This window comes from Anguilla anguilla, chromosome 8, assembly GCF_013347855.1.
Source record: "Anguilla anguilla isolate fAngAng1 chromosome 8, fAngAng1.pri, whole genome shotgun sequence".
Lineage (NCBI taxonomy): Eukaryota > Metazoa > Chordata > Actinopteri > Anguilliformes > Anguillidae > Anguilla > Anguilla anguilla.
Window position 1 is genome coordinate 28836600 of NC_049208.1, and position 27813 is coordinate 28864412.

At 42.4% G+C, this 27813-nt stretch overlaps 1 protein-coding gene across 15 annotated transcripts in view; it reads left to right on the forward strand.

The window, feature by feature from the left end:
- adgrb2 (adhesion G protein-coupled receptor B2) overlaps positions 1-27813 on the forward strand; it is a 261436-nt gene that overhangs the window by 78378 nt on the left and 155245 nt on the right. The window lies entirely within an intron of this gene.

Genomic DNA, 27813 nt, shown 5'->3' on the forward strand with positions numbered 1-27813 from the left:
CTATTAATACACTACATTAATATACTACGTTTGTGTTACTTTCAACACATTTTGTGTCAAAGTTACTACGTTTGTATTATAAATATACAATTCATGTGTAACAAGGGGACACATTTTAACACAGACTGTGCTGAAAGTAACACACAATGTGTTGCCCTTTAGACATGGAGGTGTGTTAAATAATAACATGTTTCTGAATCTGAATGTAGATTGTAATATTTTACGAATACTTCATAAAAGTGCGCTTGTTATTTATCAGACCATTTGTATTAATGGTAGAATGGAAAAATCTGCAAATGCACTGTGCTTGAGTTGTACAGTATAATGACAATTTCTATTATAATATTTTCTTCAGGTATTTTTCATTGTGAACCCTTTCTTTGGCTCATTTACTGAGTGTAATGATTTGAATTGTATGGTTATTTCAAATTCATTCAACTGTTAAGCTGATAAATCTTGCTTGGGAAGGTTTCATTTTGCACATTTGCATGACCGTATAGAATATAAAGGTAAGGAAAGTAAAAGCACAAAGTAGAATAAAGTGCTGTACATTGTAACATAGATAAAAGAAAAAAAATCAATCTAAATATACAGTATATTACCATATATAACATAAACCGAGTTTTACAGATCTAACTGAAAAAAAAAATCCCTGCAACACAAAGTGGCTTTCAAGTGGCCGTTTTAGTTAAGATGGCATAGTCATTTTCATACAAAATAATACATTTCAGGTTCAGTAGTGCCTTTTGGATTTAAACCTTGAATTCCCGGTTTATAAATAAAAAAGTGCTGTCTTTGATGGAAAAAATATTAATTTAATGCAATTACGCATAGGTAAGGGTTGTTGAGGCTTCCCAGTTTGGAAGCAACATTTTGGAGTGCACCAGATATACTTGGAGGTCAGCATTGTGTGACCAGTAACATGGTAGTCTGATATTCTTTCCCGAGGATTGGGATTGCAGTAGTGTTAGAGTGTTAGAGGTATTCAAAGCTAAGCTAAATTACTTCCTATAATTTTTTAATGTTCAGTCTCATTAAAAAGAAGCCAATGTCTACTAAAAAAAATAAATAAATAAAATTGTAATTGTGTAAAAAGAAATAAAAAATACCAAATTTAAATTTGTAATTTTTATCAATTTTATTTTTTAATTTAAATTGTCTGATATTTTAATACATGTATGGTATTTGGGGGGGATTCTGTTGCTTATTTCCTTGATTTATTTTTCAGGAGTAACCTGATAAGCTGAATTATTAATAATAGAGTAGGCTGGATTGCACTTCATGAACTAAAACCCAGCAAGTCGAAACTTCGATGTTTGTCCCTGCGCTTCTGACACTGGATATTTTTATTTATTTGTGGTTTTTTTTCTTCTTCACTGTATACTGGCAGCACAATGTTCACAGACGTTTTATGCGACAAAGAGGGTAAATAGAAATAACACCATCCTCCACAGGAACCCATGACCCACTCGCAGCATGTGAAAACTGGCACAGCTTCAGTGGGACATGAAGCAATTTGTCAAGTCTAAACAAGGTGCTGATGTGAGGTTATCCTGATGTTGTTGAGTGCTCTCGTTATGGTGATTTCATCTGGGGACACCTCGGGAGCATATTCGATTGCGTTCTTGGTTTATGTCTGTCTGTCTGTCTCTCTCTCTCTCTCTCTCTCTCTGCCATTGCATGACATTAAACACATTGAGGTGCATCAAGTAAAGGTGAATATTTCTTAATGAGGCATGCCTCTCAGCTCCATCGCAGTGTTACAGCAGGAAAAACTTTGTGAAGCACATATGAGGTGTGGGAGTTCAATGTGATACGTTTGTAATGAGATGGTTGTCGGTTTGTAGCCAGTGCTGTTGAGCAGTGAATCATTTCAGAATCGGTTTAAGCTGTGTCAAAGATACGATAATAATAGTTTTTAGTAATTCAATCTGCTAATTATTGCGGGATTGTAAATGATATTTTCATTCTAGTTATTCATATTTCAGTTTCTTAAGGATATTGTTCAAGAGCTACTTCAAACATCAAAACTTATTGAACTCCATATTAGTATTAATTGTATTATTGATTCCTAAGCCTCTCGTTTCTGGAAGTCTTACCGCTGAAGTAAAAGTAAGCAGTGATTACATTGCCCTCTTTGACCTCACGCCCTGCATTAATAAAGCCATATTATCCTGCATCATCGATCACCCTGGATTGTCTAAAGCCTGGCATCATATTCTTTGAAATCTTGCACCCCTCCCTTCCCCATGTCTTGTGCCAGGTTCTCGCAGCAATCGATCATGTTTGGCGCCCCTGTCTCCTGCATGACTCGGGTGACCCGGCAGGGCAGGCGATGTCCTTCAGTGCGTCTGCCGCGGTCTGGGCGTTCAGGTCCTCATTTGTGTTCATTTGTCCTGACATTAAGTGGATTTTTCCCAATCTGTTTGCTACCTGGAGCCCCCCGCTGACTGGCAGCACTATTTATCATAATACTGACGGCGGAGCTCGGAAAGTCAAGGAACGGCCTTTGCCGAGTCCCTGGGTAGGATCGGAGCCTCCCGGCAGACAGGCCTGTTGGGAAATAAGAAGCGCGGAGGGGAGGACAGCAGCTGCTCGCGTTTGAGATTTCCGGGAAACGTTCAGTCTAATTTCACGGATTCTGTTGTACTGGGATCTGATCCAATTTCCTTTTTCCGTGTATGTGCGTATGTGCATGGTTTTTCAGCATTTTTTATTTCCAACAAATGAGATAAAAGCCAGAAAAGAGAAGCTGGACTGCACACATTGATTGAGGGAAATGAATGCACATCAAACCTATTTATATTTTTGCTATTTTTTAAATTGGAAACCAAAACAATCTGAAAATGACTCAGCAGCGGTATGCCAAGGACTCAAATGGCAAGTTCATTTCAGGAGGATGAATGGGCTCCTAACAGCTACGTATTAAGTGCATCTGGCAGCAGCACCATCGTGAATGCAAATGAATGCTCCTCGCTTCCGCAACAAAATGGGGTTGCACTGTACAAAGAGTTAATAAAATTTTCCCCCCAAACTCTCCGTGCCCCCACCAATCTCAAAATACCCCAAAGCTCCTGAAGTGCACTCCGACTCCTTTCTGCAGCAAACTCCACAACATCTGTCGGCGGCCGAGTCAAGGCCAAAGTCCAATGCTCGTTTCCGTGGTGCCCGGCATTAATCAATGGGAAAACACCGACACAGCTCTCGCCCTCAGGTCATTAATATATACAGAGACAGGGGAGCAGAAATTCTGCAGCACCCGCCATTAGCAGACACGGAGAGGGGCCGGGGCCAAATTCTGCTCTGCCAGTCATTGATAAATACTGGAAAACACTGCCGCTCCTTGTCCCGAATAAGCTGAGCGAAAGACCGGCCTTTGGTGAACAGAGGAGAGCTCTGAGCTCACTTCCTCTGTGACTTCATTATTTAGCATGCGGAGTGGCTCAGGTCCCCCAGATGCCCCCAGTCCCAACTGCGGCCTCTTGAGGGTGGGAACTCTGATTTCCAGGAGGGCGACGGGGCACGCAGGAGTGAGCGAAACTGAAACTCGTGCTTTCTTGTTAATCTTAGTGAAACAAAGAAGTCTAATAACAGCAAGCCCTCGTCTGTCCTCCTGCCAAGGGAGAAACACCAGGGAGTTCCCGCTGACCACGCGTGGCATATGGCAATTTGAATCAATCTGGCAAAGAGTCACTGAAAACCTGAGATCATTTTAATTGCGTTTTGAATTGTAAATGAGAAATTGTGACTGTATGTATTTCTGCGTGTTTACGTGTTCACAGTTCAGTGAGGAGAGCAGCAGCTAATTGTAAATTTCCTGAAAGATATTGTCATAATTGATTGCATTGTGATAGTGGCCCTGTATGATTATTCTTTCAGAGAAAAATGGACGATCTGCTTGTCCACCCACGCAGCGCTGAATTTAAGTCTTTGAGAATCTGAGGAGGATGAGTAATATTGTGGTGGAAGGAAGTCTGGGGGCTTTGAGTTTTTTTCGGTCAGAACTGATGACACATCTTGTAATATTTTGAAATGTTGGCTCCGTTTCAGGGTCTGGTGCCATAACTATGTTTCCACATGGCCCAAAATAAGTTCGACCAGTGGCGGTTGTTGAGCTGAAAATAGACAGGGTGGAAAACTTCCCTTTAAACTAATCATTGGTCTTGACTCATTTTCATTCAGTCAATTTGGCTCTGATACTGTGTATACTGCAATGTTTAGACTTGGCCTTGATGTGAAGCGCAACACATCTGGTTCTGATGTAATCTGGCTGTGATGGGAAGAATAACGCTGAATTTAATCAAATATAATATAAATTGGGAGCAACGTGCACTTGGTCGTATTGTCGACTGTAATGCAAATGGCTGGCGTGCGGTCCACAAAACTCACTTGCACTTGACAGTGGTGTCATTTTGACAGTGTTTGGTGTGATGTGCCGATGTTCAAAAATTCATTCGAATCAGTGAACTCTGCGTCAGGATGGACTTATTCCAAGACTTCCAAGGCATGGGTGAAATAGCTGGCCAGTTCAAGCTATGCTGGGCTAGGCATGCGGGGACGAGCATGCCCATTTGACAGGGTTGGATCTAGACTGTCATTGAGGACACCATCCTCCTCCACATGCCTGGGGGTACTGGACACCTATGCAGCGTGTGCTACCCATGCTGGGTATCTCAGGCCCAGTATCACTGACACAGAGCATTACATTACCTTACAGGCATTTAGCGGACACTCTTATCCAGAGCGACTTACGCAGCTGTACATAGCACTTACAGCTATGATGCAATGCAGGTTAAATGAAATGGCAGTGTCTTATCTGAGAATCGAACCAGTGACCTTTAGGTTACAAGACCAGCTCCTTACCCATTATGCTACACTGCCGCCAACACTGAGCAAGCCAGGGAGGTGCCTAGCTCTGGCACGCACAAGCTCTGCAGAAGGGGCACATTTTCTGGGTAGCACAGATGGCTTCGAGTTTGAGGAGAGAGGCAGAGGGGCGCTGTCTGGCGCAGCAGGTGAGGACAGGGAGCGTCGATGCCGCGACACCGCCGACAGGCGCGAGAGACGAGAAGGCGGTGTGCGCTGCGGCGCTCCTAGCTGACGGGTACGTTGCCGCAGGGCAGGAACGACGCGCCTTGGTGCCTGATGATCTAGCCTCGGGGATCGGAGAGAGGTCGGCGCGGCGGGCGCGGCTGCGTCCTGGCATGGGGACAGGGACCTGCCTGCTGACAGACAGAGACGGCGGGCGATAGCGCCCTGGCAGCGAGGTGGAGGGACATTTCTCACCTTAATGGCCACCTGGTATCACGCAGCCTTGCCACTAGGGCAGGAACACACCCTGATTACGCCGGGCCGGGTATTGTTGTGTTCAGAGCTGTCAATCTTAGTCAGGACAACCTCCAGACTTGACAATCGAGGGCGTGGTGAAAGGCTGGTACGGCCCTTGGCGATAAACAATCTGCCTTTGACAGAGTGCAGCCATGTTAGACAAGGAGAGAATGTTACTGTGAAATTCAGGAGTAGAGGGCAGGGACACAGGCATATGCACTGTTAGACGGGACAGAGGGCACATTAAAAGCATGGCATGGGGATTGGGCACAGGAACATGGACTCTGTGACAGATAGGACAGGAGCTTGCTGGCCTTACCAACTGAGACGGGCATCAGGACCTTGTAGCTGTCCACTAGACACAGCATTGAAAATGGGCCACCTTTTAGACAGTCAGTTTGGATTTCTGTCCAAAGTCATTTTAAGGTCTAAATAATAATAATAATAATAATAATAATAATAATAATAATAATAAAATAGTAATAGTATCCACCTACACTGTGTTGTGTTCATCCATTATATTCATTGAAGAATAGTTTTTTTTTAAATTGTAACTTTCTCTCCATTCATTTCAGTTCAGTGTTATCGCTTTTTACAAAGGGCCATTGTCTCAAAACACTTTAGACGTCCTATGCCTAGGCCCCCATCAGCAAGCCAAGGATGACAGTGGCAAGGACAAACTATATTTCAATATATAAAAAGCAATATCTCCATCTGATTCTCTGTCATTGGTTGAGGGATGGGGGTTTGTTTCATTACCCTCTAACAATGTGATTCCAGGATATATTACCTTGGAGCATTTAACAGAGGCTCTTATCCAGAGAAACCTAGACAGATTTTAAATACAGTCCATTTAAACAGTAACATTTTACGTAAATAATTCAGGTTAAGTGCTTCACTCGAAAGTACAACAGAAACCCCAGCTGAGAAGTGAACCCACAACCTTTGAGCCACAAGTCCAGTTCCCAAACTGTACTACACTTCCACACTTAAAGAGCAAGAAATAAAGGGAACTAGCCTCCACCTAACCGAAGAGACCCATACAATGTTTTGAGCTTTGAGTTGGTCACAGCTGAGCAACAGCTCTGGTTGTGGTTTAGACCTCCTGTTCTCAGTGTTCTCAAGTTGAGCTGACGGATATAGGGTCTCACAGACAAAGCTTTGTTCTGTGAGTTGAGTAGTTGGTGTTTCGGGCACCTACCTACCTCTTCCTCTTCCTCTTCTTCTTCTTCTTCTTATTATTATTCTTCTTCTTCACCTCCTCCTCCTCAAGCGTTGCCCTTGTGATGAACATCATAAGAGACATTGTAAAATGGGATTCATCTTAAAAGGAAGGCAGAGATGTTTTAGGTTCAGTGAGAAATCTGAATCAGTGTGCCAGAGAAGCCAGAGGTGTCGGCATGCACCTGTCATATTGAATAGCCAGCACCACTCTAAATATCATAATGATGACAATTATGATTATATTTACCATTATTATTGAACTTCACAGCTCTCTATTGTGCAGAAAATCAGAGGACAGAGCACATTGGTGTGCTCAGGATTTATTTATCTGTTGCCAGTTTTGAAGAAGGTAAAATGAAACTGTTTATGATGTCACTAAATGTTAGTTACTTAGAGGTCATTTGTGTAATTTTCTCTTTTTTCATTAACTTTGCCTTTTTTGTACTGAAATAATTTAGTTATAAAAGTGCCTATCCTCATACGGCTTTCAAAATGAATATATTTCATATAAGCTTCCAGACATTCACATATTTAGTTATATGCTATTTTAGTATGTAACTGTAGGTAGTAATTTTGTAGTCAAAAGAAGCCATTAAAACATGTTTTCTGTGTAGACACACTGCATACTTTAGGTTGACATTTGTTATTGATATTTGAATTTGTTGCAGTGTTATACATGTAGTGATTGATATTTCTATCTTATTTGACATGAAATAGATGTGATATGTAATGTGGGTGGACAAGTAATTATGCGATGCAGCCCCATGAGTTGTGTAATGCTGATGTGTGCATGTGCGTGTGCACACATTGTGTGTGTGTGTGTGTGTGTGTGTGTATGTGTGTGTGTGTGTGTATGTGTGTGTTAAAGCCAGAGTGCATCAGCATCACTAGGAAATGTGCAGGAGTTAACTGTAGCTGTGGGCGATGTGGCTTTATTTGGAATTAATTATGAGACAAGGAAACTAACCCTCAAGGTTGCTGGTGCAGCCAGGGGATTGTGTAAAATTCGTGTTTGTGTGCATGTTCCTCCTTCTCTCCTCTGTACTGTTTTTATTTTTGGACAAATTCATAGCCTGTTCCTCTGAGCTGTGTTTGTATATGTGTATGCGTGTGTGTGCGTACGTGCCTGTGTGTATGTGCATATCTCTGTGTGTGCGTGCGTGCGTGTGTGTGTGCGCGTGCGTGCGTGTGTGTGTGTGTGTATGCGTGTGTGTGTGTGTGTATTTGCACAGATGTGTGTGTGTACGTGCGTGTATGTGTGTGTGTTGGCTGTTGTACGGTGCCTCGCTCAGGGAGGAGGAGGGCGTGTGGCCAGATGTTGGATGTCTGTGAGCGATGGCGGACGTGAGCGGGATGCGTGAGGAGGGGATGCTACCTGCAGGAGGGGATGAGAGTGGAGCTCTGGCTCAGGGCCACGGCAGTTTACGGTGACGGAAGGCCGGTTGCCTCCACGCATTTCCTGCTCCGATTAGTGGAGCCGGCCAGATGTCATAGTGACAGCACTCACGGGCCCGGCTTCCGCACAGCACCCACAGCAGGGAAAGGGCCGGACTGAACGGGAGGGTCTGCGTAGTCGTGGGTGCTCACAGTATGTAGTTCCATAGCACAGCATTAAAAATACACTGAATGGCAAAGTGAGCACGGTAAATTAGAAAGAAAGGAATAGCAAAATAATGGTGGTTGTTTACTAGACAGCAGACTTGTTGTGTCCCATAAAATAAAGAGAGAGTGAATTTAGTTTCCTACCAGGACTTTCTGAGAAAAGTCATTCATAAACCAATAATAAATGCTAAATATATATATATGTATATATATACCCTGTGGCTCAAGGTGCAAATGTCCCCAGAGGCTGTTCATTCCAGGTGTGTGCATTACTGAAGAGGCGGACATGGTTGGTGCAGGTGTCGGTGTTGAGGGCCACTCTGAGCTGGGAGTGTTTTGGTGACCATACAGAGTGCATTGCCTGCTGCCGTTTCAGGGTCACATGACCTCACTCTAGCTGTAATTTCTTCTGACAAGCAGCTCTGAACCCGAGGCCCTGGACATGTGACTGCTGCTACATTCATATTACCAAGGGACAATTAGATTTCACTAGTGCATGCCATTAGTACAGCTTCAGTAATATACATTATGGGTGGGGGGTGGAGGTTGTGGGGTGTATGTGTGTATGTCTGTGTGTGTTTGTGCATGTGTGTGTGCATATATGAGAGAACGAGCAAGCTAGAAGGGAGGGAGGAGTGAAAAAAGAAAGTGAATAGAGACAGCATGAAGGAACAACCAGACACAGTGAAGGGGATGGAAAGATGGCATAACAGAGAATGAGGGAAAGAAAGAGAAAGGGGGGATCTGTATAGATAAATTTGAAGGAGGGAGGGAGAGGAACAGTTCAGTGGAAATGTGCATACACATTCGGACCCTTCTGCCCGATGGCTATGGAGAGGGATGGCAATAAAAGTTTGTGAGCCGAACTCAAATAGATAAATTTAAAAAAAAAAATCTCTGGTTCTCTCCTGACTGGACCAAGAGGGGCCTACTCCTGCTCCCTGCAGGAAATAAAGTGTGAAAGGATTTATTGATATTTCAGCAATTATAAAATGACTGTCACACTTGATCAGTTAGTCACTGTGTGATTTGTGGGTTTAGCAATGGCAAAGATCCATTGTCTCCCAGCCCCTCAGGGACTCAAAGTCTGCTATTGTGTCTATTCAATTTGCACTGTTTATATGATGGTAAAGAATTAATAGATTTCAGGTGTTGGAGATGTCCATATAATCCCCTCATAAACTTCAAGTATCTCAATTCCATCACTCTTCCTTTATTTTTTTCACAAGCTGAGCGCTTTGGAGGACTTTGGATTGTACGGTGTTTGATCAACCCCTTAACACGGCAGACAACTGATGAAATATTAATGAATTTGAAATCACCTATATCCCGTGTTTACACATGCATATCTCTTGAAACAAAGGAAGCTTACTTGCTTTGTCTTTCTAATCAAGCACACGTACATCACGGTCGCCAACGCTGGTAACCTGCTGCAGCTTGTTCCACCACGGATATCGACTCTAGATAAAAGATATGGCCCTCTTCTGAGCTGAAAATAGCAATAAAACAGGTAAAATAAAATGGAACACAATCCCCACAGTCAGCAGGCCCATTGAGTGCTGTAGACATCCGAGGCCATATTGATTCCTCGGCTTTGCGAACGTCGACATGTCTTTTGTATCTGGGTCCAGTGTGTTATGGCTGAATGAGCCGCAGGTGTGGTATCATGTGATGGACACTGTCTTGGAGAACGCTAGTGCTGACCACACACTGAAGAGGGCCTCAGGTGCTGCTCAGCCTCCCGCACTGTTTGTGTGTGTGCGTGTGTGTGTGTGCATGCATGTGTGTCTTACAGTTGCACTGTGGCATGTACATAGTTATATGGTATGCCACTGTCTCTCTGTCTGTCTCTCTGCATCTCTCTCTCCCTCTCTCTCTATATCGCTCTCACTCCCATCTTCGATTCATCTGTTCTCTTTTTTTAGACAATTTGGAATGCAGTTCTTTCTGGTGTAATCAGCTGTATAGTTTGCCTCAGGAGTCTGTGTAGTTTTGGCTGGAAAAACTTCCAAAGCAAAAACTATGTTCCAGTCCCTGCATCCAAGTCTAAGCCTCAACTTTGAGAGTCTGGACCGTGAACTACACAGGTCCCAGTCTACCAATCCCAATATTCCAATATCAAAATCCAAATCTTTGTCTCTCACCTCATACGCTAAATTCAACACATAATTATTTATTCCATGCCCCTAATCCACTCATTCTCATGCCAGCACCTTGTGAATGAGTCCGCTCAGCAGCTGGGCCCGTGTCTACGTTCTCCTCCATTTCAGCCACCATCAGCAGCCCCATCACTCATTGTCACTCACCTTTTTCCCCTGTTGGGTGATTGATCACAGCCGTGAGCAGAGCCACCAGTAGCACTTCCGCAGTGTTTGGTGCCAGCCTGTGGGAAGCACAGCTCAAAAGCGCACGCGCACACACGCACACGCATAAGCACACACACGCGCGCCTGCGCACGCACGCGCACACGCACACACGCACACACACATTTAAAGGTGTCAAATGCAGTGATTTTGCTGTGTTTCCCTGGCCCTCAGAACTCTAATGTGTGTGATGCTTTTAAGTCCAGCCACAGTAACGGCATCAGTTTTGACTGAGCATGGATTTTCAGTTGTCGGTTACTTTTGACCGACTTGTCAGAAGCTACCTGAATCTCATAAAACTGCATGACTAAAAGTATTAAAATTGTTTTGCTAATTTTGGTATACAGCAAACTTATGAAGCATTTGATGTTAGATTTTTGTTTCCTAAAGCCTTGAAATAACTAATAATCAACAGAAGCAGCCTCCAAGTTTCGGTCTAGGGCTCAATGTTAATATAAATCAGACACAAAATAACATTTATTTTGAACTTTTTGCTAGCACCAACAATCCTCACACATCACATTTATTTTACATAGGGCTGCCGGCTGCTGAGAAGTATGATAACTGTCAGGAGATGTAAAATATACATTGTTATCAAACAAAAATCTTGCTCAGACTGAATAAATTTGACGCAGTGGGAAGAACTAGCACACAAAGTGTTGCAGTGTAACAACTTGCGAGTTTGGAACGGTCTCATGCATGAAACATAATGAGGGATGGATCACAGTGTTGCACGTCCCTCCGACAATATGAACCAAAGACAGACCTGAGTTATAGTGCCTCCCACCGTCCGTAGGGGTGAGGCTATCCCTGGGTGGTGTGAGCATCATTAGCCCCATATCGCCACGGTAACAACCACAGCAGCCCATCATCACTGGGGCTGCGCTGTCCGGGCAGCCGCCGCGGCCCCGGGCCTCTCGATCCACTGATCAGAGAGACGGTGCCAGTTCCAGGAGCTCGTGGCAGCGTAATGAGGACCGCTGGGTATCGTTTAGCCGGGCCTCACTAGCGAGGAGACCGGCCAGAGCCAAACCCGGCTGCCTGGCGGAGAAGAAACAGCCGGCCTCCGCTCAGAGGCACCAGCCAGAATTCTGAGCAGAAATTCAGCGCTACGCATCTACGGCGTCTGCACGCATCTGTGCGAACGTGTGTATTTATCTGCACCTGTTCATAATCTGAATCTTGAACTGCACCTGACGCTCTGCTCCAAAGGGCGAGGGATTGCCGACAGTGGTCTGTTTCCAGCTCTCTGTGGAGACGAGTTATGATATCGTCTTGGGATATCTTGTCTTGCCTTCTGCAAATGCTCTATTATCTCCAAGTGGCGGGTCAGCATCAAACCTGGAGGTTACTTTAGGCAATCAGGGAAAGAGGACAGCTAGTGTGCATGCCTGCGTATGTGTATGTGCACATTAAGTACATACATGTGCAAATGTTTTTGCCATGCCTGACACTTGCATGTGATTGCGTTTGCATGCGTATACGATAAGTGTGGGTGCGTGTATTAGTGTGGGTACGGGCATGATGGAAATGTGAAGAAGGCTCCATCTGTCTCTCGGCCACGCAAAAATGGTGAAGAGGCGACCTGCATTGGCAAACTCTGTGAGAGGTGACAGACTCTTAAGCTGTCTCAGATTAATTGGCACTCTGCGGTGGTCAATAAAGGCTTGAGGGAGACCCCGGGAGACAAGCAGCCGAGCCCACGCCGCCCCGGAACTGAAGTCTTTAAGCCGTCTTGGTCAGCTTGTAGAAACAAAGATTGCCGGGCCATGGAAATCAATGGGCAGCGCCCGCTTCAAAGAGAGGAGGCTGGCTTTGAGGGGATTCTCCATCGCGCATCGCTCCGTAATGAGCCGGGTTTGATAGGACCGCCGAGCGCCTTTTTTTCCACTCCCTTTCCCGCCAAGGACCGCGCTGCGCAAGTACCCAGACGTCCCGCTCCGCGGGCGGGACCGGCCCGAATGGTAGGCAGGGGTGGGCTGGGGTAATGAGCGCGGTCATCAGATGACTTCTGGCGAGAGAGCGCTGGCAACCAGCTGGTGTGCTGTGCTCGTCCCTGCACAGCATGTAGGTAGTCATCCTTGTTTGTTAGTCAGAAGCGCGGGCTGTCACTCACTCAAACGAATGTGAGAGAGGCGGATGAAGTTTTGCTTATCGTGCCGCCAATGAGATCAACAGGAAGGGATTGTTTCTTGAGGCCTGCTTTAGTGGTATGCCTGTTGCCTGTGTTTATTTCAGTACTTCTAGGGTGACACATAAACCCATAAGCTGTGAACGAGCATGAATCTGTAATTACCAATGACAAGTGACTTTGGAGCACTGTTCTGATGTGGAAGCATTTGTTTGCTGGCGGTGGCCTACAGATCCTAAACCACAGCTCAGAGAAGATCATTTGTTTCCCTTTTTTTGTCATCACTTACTATGTATAACTCCACACATTTGTCATGAAGTCAATTTGATACATTGCCCGCCTATGATAAATTTGCATACGATGCAAACCAGGGGACTTCTCTCAAATTATCTGTGTGGGAAGATGCTCCATCATATAAAAAAAACAACAACAAAAAAACAAGTGGGATGGGAAAAAGACACGTTCTTGGCCTGCAATCTTTTTAAAAAAAATTATATATTCTCAGACATTTGCTTTCATTCAAATTTGTCACAATGCCATTGTGGATCTTTAATGGTGTTGTTTAACATTGTTCCAAGAATACATGCATGTTGCAGCCAACAAAATCAACATTACCTGCCCCCTCCCCCCCCTTCCTAAAAAAAGTATTTATCTTGGTATGATCTGTAGCTTTTCCACATGGAAATCGCACAAATGTGCAGTAGGGAAAAGAATCGCATGCTAGCCATTGGAGCAGAGCCTATCTGACAGATGGAATCAGAGTGTATTCCCAGTTGCAGCCTTCACCCACAATGAGTGCAGCCATTTACAGGCATTAGAAACACATTTCCAGTGGTGTCAGAATCAGTTTGGTCGAGCTCACCAGGGCGTTCTCATGGGGATTTATAACATACCCAAAATGAAACTTCAGTGTGCTCCATTAACTCACTCAGGTTTTCATGAAAGCTATTTCGTATCCATGGAAAATAGAAAAAATTAACAAACAAATAAAACGAGATAAAGGGAAATAAATAAAGAACCTACGGAAGGATTGCCACATCTCATCAGGGCTCTGAATCAGTACGCTCAATGACCAGAACAGCAGATTCTCACACACAATTACAGTCTTCTGCATAATTAATGGTCCTCGTCCAGGACCATTCACTTTTGCTGCATTGCGTTTTAATTTTTAAGCGTAAAAAGAATGAATAAATAAACAGCCCTTTGCTTTGCAGATCACTCACTTTGCCAGTGATGTGCGCCCATCAGACGCCTCTTCAAAAAAAAAAAAAAGATAAATAAGTAAATGAATATGCAATCCTGCACCTGCTGTGAAAAAAATCTGAAGTGGTCTGTTTCTCGCGATTGGCTATGGCGGCTTTGAATAACTGTGTTGCTATGTGACCTCATCTTGAGCACATTTGAGGATTGTGGGACTCATACCCACTCCTACAATCAGCTAACAGAAGCAATCCTCAAGGATTCAAGGATAGGAAAATCTATAGATTTTCATAGATATGCGTGAGCCACTAAGGCACAGTATGAATATGTTTATATATATATATATATATAAAAAAAGAAACAGTTCTTTGTTCAAAATTAGGAGCTCACCTCTGAAGTAAAAAGTCTTTGTTATGAAAGCTCCAAAATCAAGCTGTGCTTTAAAAGGAAAGCAAAGCAAAGGATATTTTTCCATGATCTGTGACTGAGTTTCCATGGATACCTGCGTTTCCTTGATTTATCAGTGCTTTGATAATGCAGACTACTGTACATGCTCAATGAGGCTTGATTGTAGACATGCAGTGGGGAGTGCCAGCCACCACTGGTCATTAATACTGCATGAGTTAGGCATCACTCTGTGTGATATATCCTTAGGCTGTTCTCTTAAAAGAATTTACAATGACATTTTTGTTATAGAATGAAACTTTTTACTTCAAGAAAACTCATAGCAAAAATGTATGTTTTTTTCCCAAGATTCAGTAATTCCCAAGATTCACAGGGGTGGGATCAGTGGGGATGGCCCAAATTTGAATCGGATTATGATTAACAATTAGGCACCTGCCATTACCTGTGCTTTGGCATTCTACATTTCACATACCTGTGGAGGAGCAGGATTCAAATCGGACTGGGCCAGGTGTGGAAAGGAGTAATGTTCAATGCTGAGCAGATGCAGACTGAAACTAATGACAATGAGGATGATGAGTAGTACATTTGGTCAATGACTCTTAAATTGAGGATGAGTGGTCAGCTAATGTTAGCTGATTGTAGTTCTGATGTGTGTCACCTGAGCTCAATTGACAGCCTGTGACGATTCGTTGCTTACGTCCCTGTAACTAATATCACCATTTAGTTTATCTTTCAAATGTGGAAAAACACTTTCAAGCTGTGGTAAGTATGGGCATATACTAAAGATAGTCTGGGTGTATCAAAAATGTTCACTGAAATGTTTCTTACATAATCTCTGTGAGCTCTCGGAGTTTTCATTGTCCTCAGCCAGGGATGCAGAAGGGCATTTTGGGTGACTTGCCATGCTCAAGTTCTTCTTCGGTAGTGACGCAGTTATCTTAGATCCAGTGCTCCCTAACCGCTCGCATCGCAACCCTGCCCCGCACAGCCCCATGAAAAGCAACACAAAAATGAAAAGTCATTTAAACGTAAATTATTAAATCGGTTTTCAAAATCCAGAGACTGCTGTTATGGCATGCTGTGCTTGTTATTGTCCACAAGAAATTAATACCAAACCCCCTGCTCTGAGAGCAAACATGGCATTGTCATACACTTTACACTCTAAAAAATTCCAAAATACAACAGAAGAAACGTGACATGAATGATGGCTTTCTCTCGCGAGAACGGGGCGAAGGGGTACCGAGCCTTCGAGTTCAAAACCGCGCGACGAGTGCGCTGATGCATGCCGCCCTGTTATCAAGGCGAGCGCTAATGTGTTTCTGAAGTCGCGGACGAATATCAAACGATGATGCAAGTTTCGCGGAGACGGAAATTCAAAGGGGCCCGGCTGCTTTTAACCTCGCCGTGTCTCCCCCTCTGGTTTGTTGGCGGTTAAAGAGCCGTGCGATGTCTGCATTCTCCTGCGGAGAGCGGCCCGCCGAGCTGGGAACGGGCTTTGTTGTGAACATCGCGCGTGACGGCTCGCGATGGCCGGGGTTCAAAGTGGGCTCGGCCTTAATGAGGTTAACCGCAGCTCTTATTAAGAATTCGGAATGCAAACGAGCGCATCGTCGAAGCCAGAGCAAACCGAAACGGCCAGTGCTGGAGGGGAAATTATGCTCCCTTCCCTTTCACTACCCCCCACCCACTGCCCACTGTCTCTGCCCATGGATAAGTAAAAGCTCTGCCCAGCTCAGAATCAAAGAGAATGAACAAATTGTGCATTACTGCTTTTTTTTTTTTTTTTTGCTGCCATTATGTGATCCACAATACGCTTTCTTCACCACATTTACAGCTACAATTCAACTGAAGTGAAAAGTATTGGCTTCCAGATGGCATCACCAGCTGACACATTTGCTCTCGATGCAGAGATGTGCCCTATGGTCTGGAAGCCAATCACGATCACCCTGGCAGGGGGAACCGAGGGACGGCGTCTAATTGGCTATGGTCTGACTCTAGGGGAGGAACATATAGAGAGGAACTAAAGCAGAAATTATAACTTTTTCATGCCCCCTAGAATGTGATCCCTCACCTGATAGTTTCACCCCCGCATCCTCACCACGTCTCTTTTCTCTCTGCTTGTAACTTACCTCGCATCATCTTATTTCTAGTTAGAATGGAGCAGTTGTCTGCATGGTGTCTTCTTTTCACAGTCAATTTATTGCCAAAGAAAGAAAGATAGGGAGAGAACTTTGGCAGCCTTCCCTTCATATTGCTGTACTTTAAGCTTTTATGGGGAGGGGAAAATGTACAATGTCAGACCTGTTTGGACATAATTTCTCTCTCCTTTTGCTCTCTTAAGATTGAATGGCCTTTTCCCTCTGGGACTGAAGAAAATGGAGTTTTGCAGTTATTTCTCTGCAGCTGCAGGACTGTCTTTGATGTAGAAATCAAAGCCTATACGTTTTTCTTTTTTTGTGGGTTTTAATCAATTATTATTTTGGTATGTTGTAATATCAGTCAACAGATGGCTACATCATCCCGAATGCAATTCATAATACACTGAGATTATTCTATATATTATACAGTATGTGTGTGTATGCCATTTTGCATTTTGGCAGAAAGTGTAGCAAGACCATTTTTTATCTGAACACTATTTAATACCGCAATCACAATCAGATGTGCCAGCCTTGAGGCTGCTCTGGCCATTGCCAGAGTTTCGAGTTAAACCTGCCTGAATGTACGGTGGCTGCAGAAGGGACATTATCGACTTGTGCTCACTAAAACATCTGGCTGCCCTCGACATTCCTGCCTACATCATTCAAATAACCCATTTCCTTGCTTTAAAGCAGTAGTGAAATGTTTTTATCTGACTTTTTATTGTGTGGCAGGTGCAGAAGATGGTAAATTCACCAGAATGTATACTTCTGCAAAGCAATTTAGTGTAATTTATGTAATTTAGTGTATGGCTCTGATACACATAGAAACTGAGATTACTAGAATAAAATCTCTGTCCCAAGACTTCACGGGGACTGGCCCAAAATGAGGAACATTGGAGCTCACGTTGCTCAGGGCAGAAGACACCATTTTAACTAACAGGATGGGACTGACGTCTACGTCGTCTTCCTCAGAGTCAAAAACACACAAGAGCAAGGGCCGCACCGGGAGGAATATAAATACCCTCCCATCAATTATACAACGTAAGGTGCGCATGCGTAGAACCTAAAATATCCACAAATAACCACATCCATAGAATAAATCTAGTAACACACAGTAATCATTGATACAATAAAAAATGGGGTAAAGAAGAAAACCAATAAATGAAATTAATTAAAGGAAAAGCTAAACAAATTATAGCCAATGCTGGTAAAACATAAACAGTAAAAATCTTAAGTGTTACAAAAAACGTGAGGAGAGTGAGGAGCTAATTTAGTTCATTAGGTTTCACAATATTAAGTGTATGTATCTAAAATGCCTCTCTGCAGAACAATTTGTTCATGTCACCACCTCTGGTTACACGGTAAACTTTTTGATACCCCAGAATTTTAATGAAGAATCCGAACCATGATTGGCTTCAGAATAATGTTGCGCAATTGCATAGTTCAAGTCCTTGTTTTCTGCAATTCTAAGTTTGAGGGCTCTCTTGGTCTGACCAATGTAGATTTTAGCACATTTCAACGATCTGATCTGTGACATGGTATATTACATGGGTAGTGTTGAAATTAATTAAATCTTTTCTTTATTTAATCTTTTTTATTTCTTTGCCTGAATGGGGATGGTGGAAAATCTTGACATCGCTGGAGTTGGAGCAGTGAACACAATGAGCGCAATGATAGAAACCTCTAGGGGGCGCTGGTAGCCAGGAGTGTTTAGTCTGAGGGTTTCTCACAACACTGCAAACCACTTTATCTTTTATGTTGCAAGGCTTTCTGAAGCACACGAGGGAACAAATGTTTAAAAAGAGGATCACACTGAAGAATACGCCAATGTTTCAGAACGATGGTCTTCACTTTCCTAGCAACCGGATTAAACTCTGTGGAAAAACAAAAAATGGGAAGGAGTGGCACTCTTAGGCTTTTTGGAGAGAAGGGACGTCCTTCCTGTTATTAGTATGTCGGGCACGGTAAATGGTGGTGGTTACATCGGCAATGTTATATCCTCTCTGAAGAAATCTGGTCTAAAAAGTTAACAGAGCTGTCACTGTATTCCTCGGTAAAGGACAAGTGATTGTATCTGGACACCCCTTGGTCTGGGGCTGTTTTTCATGGTTTGGGCTAGGCCCCTTAGCTCCAGCGAAGGCAAATCTTAATGTTATAGAATACAATCATATTCTAGATGATTCTGTGTTTCCCCAACAGTTTTTGGCCCTTTCCTATTTCAGGGCAAACAGCTTCTGGGCACACAGCAAGGTCCATAAAGAAATTATTTTGTCAGGATTAATGTATAAGAACTTGCCTCACCTGCACAGAGACCTGACCTCAACCCATTCCAACACCTTTGGGATCAATTGGAAAGCCACCTGCGAGCCAGGCCTAATCGCCCAATGAGTGCCTCGACCTTAATAACGTTCTTGTGGCTGGAATGGAGTGGAAGCAAATCCCTGCAGCAATGCTCCTACATATAGTATAAAGCCTATAGAGTGGAGGTTTTTATAGCAGGGTGTACCAACTCCATATCAATGTCCATAATTTTGGATAAGATTCAACCAAGCATGTGCAACTCTCTATTCCAACAAAACTAGCAAAACACTATACACGGTGAACATTTTCCTGTATTCTATTGATTCATATATTGCATTGCTTTGTCACTGTGACCCTAAATCTTATTTGTGTTTGGTGTTCAATGATAATGCTCGTTTATTTGGTCTGTGCTCTGTAGTCTGTTTTGCTTTCATGTTGCTCTCTTTCTCTGTCGTAGTATTTTAACATCTTTTTTTATCTTGAGACCGCAAACACAACAATTGATCACAATGATACAGATCAGTGCAAGAGCATGGTGGTTGTGTTGAAATAAAATTGCTATTTTAGTTGTGGTTTTGTAAAAGGTGTGGGTTTATAGTACCTTTCAGGTGTGGTCAGGGTATTGCAGCCAATCAGAGAAACAGACAACATTACCATTAGGCTTTCTGCTTCATATTTCACTTTCCATAAGAACATACAGTTTTCCATAAGAACATACTCTTACTGTAATATTTTCGCTTTACTCACTTACCATAGCTGAACACGATGCTGCTGTGTCCTTGTCCCTATGAAAAGGGGCTCACATACATGGCACTCTGTGCTCTGTATGCCTCAGCTGAGCTGTCCACTGGAATCTGGGGAGCTACTGTAGCTGCCTCAGCCTGGCTTGTTAATCTGTTGTATTTATATAATTCATTTTTCAAGCAACTAGCTAAAGAATAGCACTGTTACCTTATGTGTCCTATGGTTTGAAATTATTTTTCTGGTTACATAGAGCAAGCTGACACCATTTCTAAAAGTGACAAGTGCACAGTGACATAACCACTATAATTCAATCCAGTCATGAACGCCTCGCCAAAGCCAAAGAACAAGAACAAATCTTTCTGAAAAATAACTTTTTCTCATATTCCCTGAAAAAAAAAAAATAACCCAAGCTATGGAGTGAACCATGGTGAAACGTGGAGTTTATTGGATTTGGAGAAACATTACACCCATATTAATAGTGATAATGATGATGGTGGTGGTGATGATGTGATGATGATGATGATGATGATGGTGATGATGATGATGATGATTAACAGTTATGTAGAATGATTTAAAAAACTTGACATAATGACCTGAATTAAGAAGTAAGTAGTTTCTAAAATAGCAACATTGGCACCCTGCTTACAGGATGACCCTGGTGTAATCTACACACTTTAATTTTAGGTACCCATATTTGTTCAACAATGGAAGCACTTACAGTGTAATTAAATCAGAAGTAAAGAAAGCCAAAAGCAACTGTGACAAGGAAAAAAAGAAGTCTGCTCTGCTCTGAGTTTCTTTTAAAATCATGGTTGTCATTATGAGTAAAAAGAAGAAAGTATTTACTTGAGAGAAAATAATGTATTGGGTGGAGTGCCACTTGTTTGATTGGTGGAAAGTCCATGGATATCGCTTTTCAATGCAACACAGAAACTAGAGAAATATCAGTATTCCTGTAACAGCGTGCCAGTGAAACATGTCCTCTGCACTGTCAGTCTCAAAGTTAACAGGCTGTTGCACCTGGATGCCACCAGAGCAAGTCAACGTGGAGAATTTCCTAAATAAAGGAAAGGCAGCTACTGTAGATAAAGGCATTTGTTTATTCATGGATAAAAATATGTTTACTGTTTTTCTATCTGCAGAAGTTTAAAAAAATAAACAAGATGAAGGGCCTGGAAAGCCACACAAGCAGTTTTGTGATGCAACGTCTCCATAATAATAGCAGGGCCAACATACAGTGCGCTGTATAATGTTTTGGATGTTTTATTATTATTATTATTATTATTATTATTGTTGTTACATGAGACTGTAATTATGAACAGTTTTATTTAATTATTTATTGTCCTTTTTTAACTTGGCTGTGAACTGAGCTTTCAATTTAGCATAGAGTATAAGTATATTATCACTGTTCCTTACAGAGTCATTACTGTTCATAAGGTAATCTGCAATCACGGTTCCATTTGGACTAACACTGATGAGAAATGTATTTGGTTCTCACGTCAACTTTGACCATTTGGTTAGTTTATAGTTTTTAGATTATAACTTTAACAATCTTTAATCATTTTAAATGGGCAAACTAATTGCATTCGCAGTCTCTGCGTGTGTCCTTTGTTCATATTCTGACAAATGCAGTTCTAAGTTTGTCATTTGTCATTATTATGTATATTTCCTTTGGCTTCCTTTGCTGTGGGGGTGCTGATCATCTCCAGCTTGCTTGCTCCGTGTTCAGTTCTCAGAGGGGTTCGACCGGGATCAGAGTGAATTGACTGAGAAGCCTGGTGCCTCACAGCAGGCACAGGCCGCACGTTATTTTTACACCTGTCAGGTAGAGCTCTGCGGATTCTGTGACTCCAGGCGGGTTGCCGTGGAGTCTGTGACCACAGAGAGAATGTCATTGAATCTAGGGCAGCATCACTGAGCCTTTGATCAAACTCCTCCTCCCTTTCTCCATCAGCCCGAGCTTTTCTCTGAACCTCAGAAGTCTTTTTGATCAGTCTATCTCAACCCTTATTCCCTCCTTCTATCTCCTTCCCCTTTCTTTCTTTCTGTCTTTCTTTTGGTGTTGTTAAACGGCCTAGAACATACTAGAGAGAACATGTACAATTTCTAGCACTGCTGATGTTCTAGCAAGCCTTGAAATTCTTCAAAGAGGGATAGTATCTTATTTTCTGAGGTTTATTTTGGTAATGGATGTTTTATATCATTTCTATCTTACACCCACAGTGTGTTTTGGAACTATTGGTTCCTTTAGCAATTTGGCAAACAGTCTTGCTGTGTTCACATTTATCCATTACCATATTTTTACACATAAGATGCAATTCATGGAGTAAAAATATATGCAAATAACATTTCTTGTACTGTCAATAGATTTTTTTTGTTTCAAATTATGCTTTGATTTATATCTTAATGACAATCAATGCAGAAATATTATTTATCATTAGAATTTTTACCTTGAAGTAAACACTAAGAGGTCAGCTGCAGTGCTGAATTACAGTTGTTGGATAGGACATGCAGGTGATACAGGAAGTATAGATAATAAGTGGATATGGCCGTTCAGGATGGGTACGCAGGTGGTCTTTCCTGAGCCAAACAGATCTAGCCAGGAAGATATTTCTGAAGGGTATGCAACAAGACCTTAACTGGCTATAGGGAAGTCACTTGTGTTACAGTACATTTAAAAAGTGTGTGCCTTTTAAAAAAGAATCAGTCCACAGTCATCCATGACAGATACAAATGCACAATGCAATTACAGTTTTTGGATCTTATAATATAAATGCTCGAATGGTCTCCTCATTTTGTGATAAGTTAATGATGTGATACAGATGATGGTGTGCCCACAGAGCAGCAGTCTACACTTTACAAGGTTGGAAAAGTGAGAGCAAGTGCATAGATATAAAAGATAGGGCTTTGAGAGAACTAACCCTAGACTTTCATTCGTCAGCTAGCTCATTAACAAGCAAGGAACTAAAAATAAATAAAAAAAACCTTCTGGCTGACCAACTGCAGTCAATCAAATTATAGTTAATTTTGAATAGTACATTTTTACAATGGAATTGTCAGAATTGGTCTAGCTAAAGTGTAAAGGAGATTGCGAATGCTCCTGGAAACCAAATGGCAGAGACAAACAATGAACCTGAAATAAATGAGGGATTCTAATGATGATATATGGAACATTTCCAAGCTCACATATATCAGTACACAGGCATAATAACAAATCCATTGGTCCATCCAACCTCAGCAAACCTCATCAAAGGAAGACAAGCTAGTGTGTTACTGGGTAACAATCAGCTGACAGAAAATACATTATTAGATTGATGGTGCTCCCATTTACCTTGCTTTTACCTGATAACACATCCTCATCTGTTTTCCTTGGTGTGTCGACAGATTTTGAAAATGTATGCAGTCATTTATTTATTTTTTTATCAGAATATCAACCCATTGATGCAGTCATCTCTACAGCTAACAGTACATTTATCATTTGCCTAGCAGGTGTCCTTATCCAGATTTAATCACAGAGCTAACAATGTTTGTTTACATATTCCATAGCCACATTTATTTTACTATGCAATTCATGGTAAATGCCTTCCTCAATGGGATATTGACAGTGCCCTACCTACTGTATGATTTGCAACCTCTGAGTTACAAACCCAGTTCCACTACACCGCTCCCTATTTTGCATGGGCATCATCAAAATGCTAATATCCCTGAAACACCATACAGTAACTGTAGCCATATAGAATATTCTGTTTACAAGGAAACACATTTCTGTGGTAAGAAATATGGGCCTGTTATGCCTTGCTGGAAAGATGCCACTGCAAGCAGTGTGATGCCACCAACGTTGTGCGGTCTGGCCAACATGGCAACTCACAAATCACAAAATATATAATTGACTTTTGGGAAAGTGGATGATACAGGTGATAACAGCAGGGACAAGTGATAACAGCAGGTACAGGCCATGCAGGATATGCAGGTGATATAGGAAGCACAGATAATAAGTAGGTATGTCCGTTCAGGATGGGTATCAGCAGATCTGTCCTGAGCCAAATTGATCTAGCTGGGAAGATATTTCTGAAGGGAAGGCGACAAGACCCTAACAGGCTAAAGGAGAGTTGCTTATGTTACAATGCATTTTAAAAGTGTGTGTGATTTTAAAAAAATCTAGTTCACAGTCATCCATGACAGATACAACTGCACATGCACGGCTCCATTTCCCAGGCAGACGAACGTGGACTTATACTGTATTTGCCCAGCCAGTATACGCATTACTTTTACACGCTACTAGCATATGCTCGCACACCTCATCACACTAAAGCACTGGAACATGCACACAGTTCTTCACAGCCCCCTTCCCAAAAACACACACACAGGCACACACGCATGCATGCACACACACAAGCGTGTGCAGTGCACATTCAGAAGTCCCTCCCCACCTTCCACACTGAATGGAAGAGGCAGCGGGGTCCGTGGGCACCTCAGCCCCAGGTTAGATTACTCCTCTCATCTCCCTACCTGCTTGGCTCCCGCTGACAGGGCGCAAAGGATTGTTAACCAGTTTGAAGCCACAGAGGACCTTATGATTTATTACCCTCTGCAAGGTGTGATTGCCTTCCTCCTCTCCTGTCTGAAAGGCAGTGTCTCCGTGACAGCGTTGCCATAGCAGCGTCTCAGCAGCAGGTCCTTACACCTCACGCCTCCCATTGGAGGATCGCAACCCCGATTGCCCTGCCCGATCCCACAAACACCCTAGCCCCCCACCCATACTCAGTTCTCTCACCAGTTCCCCTGAGAGTGACAGCACCCCGTCCCCGCCCCTCCCACGCTGAGACAGGGGAGGAAGTTAATTGGATCTCGGATCGATCGATGAGCCCCAGAGCTGTCCGGGCAGCAGGATAACCTCAGTGCTTTCTCCAGGAATGAGCCCTTGGGGAAGGGAGGGGAAAAAAAAAACAGAGCACTTTTCTCTGACAAGGGCCAATTGATCCCCAAATAGCGTAGTCACATAACACCATGTCTGCAAAAACACTGGATGGTTGTGGCCTGTCATAGGCTATAGAGGAGAGGAGAGGTCAACATAAACCAATGTCCAAGCCTACAGGCGGATGTCCTCTGATGCTAGTGGTTGCTAACAAGTGGACTTAGTATGTGGACTTAAATTCCAACAGTTTTTGATTACCGACCTGATTTGCTCTGGTACAGTAAGTGTCTACACAGTACATACCATTAGAAAATTATGTTTTCTAGAGGGGTGCCAAATTTGGACTGCCAAATGCCAATGCAGAATATATCACAAATGTGATTGGTGAAACACTCTTAATATGTCTAAGTATATCAAAAAGTCTTTTAAAGAGATGCTAAAGTGATACCTTCCTAATTTTGCAAGTCAAATATACAGCATGGTGTCACAAAGACAGTGACTTGTGGTTAGTTGCTCTTAAATTGGTTTCAGATTTATTGTGCGAGTTCCTTGGATGGTGAACATGTTAGTTTGTTGTCAGATACAGACTAGCAGGTCCTGGACACTTGTGGTAGATTTTCATAAAACTCTCCCCTACAAGCAATGCCAATGCGATGTCATCCTGCTCCTTATTGTCTCAGTCCTTTGACAAGTTGATGTTTCCATTTTGGGTTTATACCCATAATGCTCCTGGGCGTGGGTTTTTGCAGATAGATGGATGTCATTGCCGCAGACCCAGGGCCCTGACCTTGCCAGCACTGGACAGGCACATGATGAGGGCTCTTTCTTTTCCTCCTGTCGAATCTCCCAGGGTCCTATTACGCAGCCCGGCAGAGCGATCCAAATAGCTTCCCCTTATACATTTATTAACTGAAACATGAAGGGAATTGGAGGAAGATATTTCTGTCCAGTTGCCCTGTTGACACGGGCTAACAACCTCCAGAGACACAGCTATAGCGCTCAGTCACACACTCTGTCTGTCTCTCTGTCTCTCTCTCTCTCTCTCTCTCTCACACACACACATGCACGCACACGTGCATGAACACATGCACACACACAGACACAGACACAGACACAGACACACACACACACTTTATTCACTGCTCATTACCAGTGAAAGTCACAGCACAGGATCTCATGCTAATGTCATTCAGATGCATGCAGTGGCATCTTTCCTTCATAGCTCTCACACACACAGAGCATCACTGCGGAACTCACACTGCTGTGCCCTGTCATTTTGGGAAAATTGGCTGTGACACACAAACACTCTTCCTCAGCCACACACATTTTTGGGCACATTCTGAAAGCTGAAGGACGTAGATCCTCCGTGACAGGACAGGACGAGAAGAAATGCTGTCCTCCATGTCTCCAACAGCTACACAAGCAAGCAAGCACACATACAGTACACGCATGCACGTGCATGTACGAACAAAAGAATGGACACACACACACACACACACAGAGTCACATGCAACCACACAGGTTTAAATATTAGACACACATGAGTTCTCACACTCCCCAGAGGGGCCAAATAATTTGCCACTAACCCTCCAACATTTGCACATGCACCAACTCCAGCCTATAAAACCATGCTAAATGCCCATCACCCAGCATAAATATGAACATGTATTTAGCACATTTGAAAAAAGCACATTTTAATTTTAAAGAAAATTAAATTACAATTAATGGCTTTTTCCATTAAGAAAAATACCATTTCAGTGTTTGTATTTTTGACTGCTAAAAAGCTTAAAACCTTTTTTAAATAAGAAAAAAAATAAAAATGCAGTTGTGTTGTGTCAACATTTTAGGTCATATAATTGTTTTAAACTTTGGTACTAGCTTTTGTGATGTTGTTACTCTGATGAAAATTATTAATGGGAGACCCTACAAAAAACTGTAAATCAGTTAAACAGTTTCCCTGAAATAAAAATTAAAAAAACAAATGAAAGTTTTTTAAATTTTTTTATTTAAATTCTGTACATAATTATGATGCATGAGTATGTTACATCAGTGAAGAGGTAAAGACACCTCAAATACCTCTAGAGCCTCATCTGAGCTCCTGGCGCAGTATGATGCCTGAAACCATTGGAGTGGTGTCGGAATTCAGTTCCCTTCCTTGAAAATTAGTTAGTTATAAAAGTATAAAAGGGATATTTGTGCTCCATATTTTTTAAATCAGTTCGGTAATTGCTCCCATAACCAGCAAAGAAAAAATTACGAGGTAGGAACCATTCATTCATTGTAGTGTGAAATATTAATTATTTCATTTCTGCATTTAAAAAATAACAAACTTAATCTATTGCTTGTGTGGTACACTACTGAAGTTTTTTTATAAATAGCTGAAGGGTTGTTTTTGTGTGAGTGGCCAGTATTCATAAAATTGAACTCTATTGTTTGTCATTGTTCTGGGTCTGTCAGTTTGATGTGTGTGTGTGTGTGTGTGTGTACGTGCGTGTGCTTCTCGTGCACTTAAATGGGAAGAGAAAAACAGACATAAAGGGAAAGCTGAAGAAATGGTAAACATGACCAAAGAAGACTCCCTTCATATTCACATTCACATTCTCTTTTGACAAGCCTGGAGGCAATTACACATATTAGTCTCACATTGGTAATGATTAGGCATATAGCAAAATAGCATCACATAATGTTTCATGAGTGAATGGTGATAAATACATGCAATTTTAGGCCTCAGATATCTTCTGTTTAAGTGTATGATGATTGTGACTTAGTCTAAGGCAGTGGTCTCCAACCCTGGTCCTGGAGAGCTACAGGGTCTGCTGATTTTCATAGTGACTCTGTACTTCATGAATCAATTAGAGCAGCTGATTACACAGTTAACTGAACTCACCTGGTGTCTTGGGTCTAAATTGGGTGCTGATTTTAAGGTGAAAACAAAAACCAGCAGACCCTGTAGCTCTCTAGGACCAGGGTTGGAGACCACTGGTCTAAGGTATTAGAAGATAAAATTAATAATCGTAATTCACATAAAGGCTTTTCAGTGCTTCAGCAAAATGAATCATCGTGTCAGCGATAAATACATTTGTTTACTCACATAAATAAATGAAATGGAAAGATATGAAATAAATTGTAGCCTACAACGCAATGCAGTGGATTCTACAATGCAATACAGTCACATGAAGTATGCACAGTAAATGAACCAACAACTGTGTGTGTGTGCACGTGTGTAATGAAAAATGAGAATTATCTTTAGTTTTGGTTGAGGCAGAAGCTATGTAGCTATGAAGGACTGAAGAAAACCTAGCTACCATAACTTACCAAATTCATTATAAATGATGATTACATAATTAACCTATCATTAACCAATGCATTGAAAAATAAATTGGAAAATGGATTTCAATTTTATGTGATATTCTCATGCAATACATTTGTATTAAAATTTGGCACATCTGACTTTACTAATTA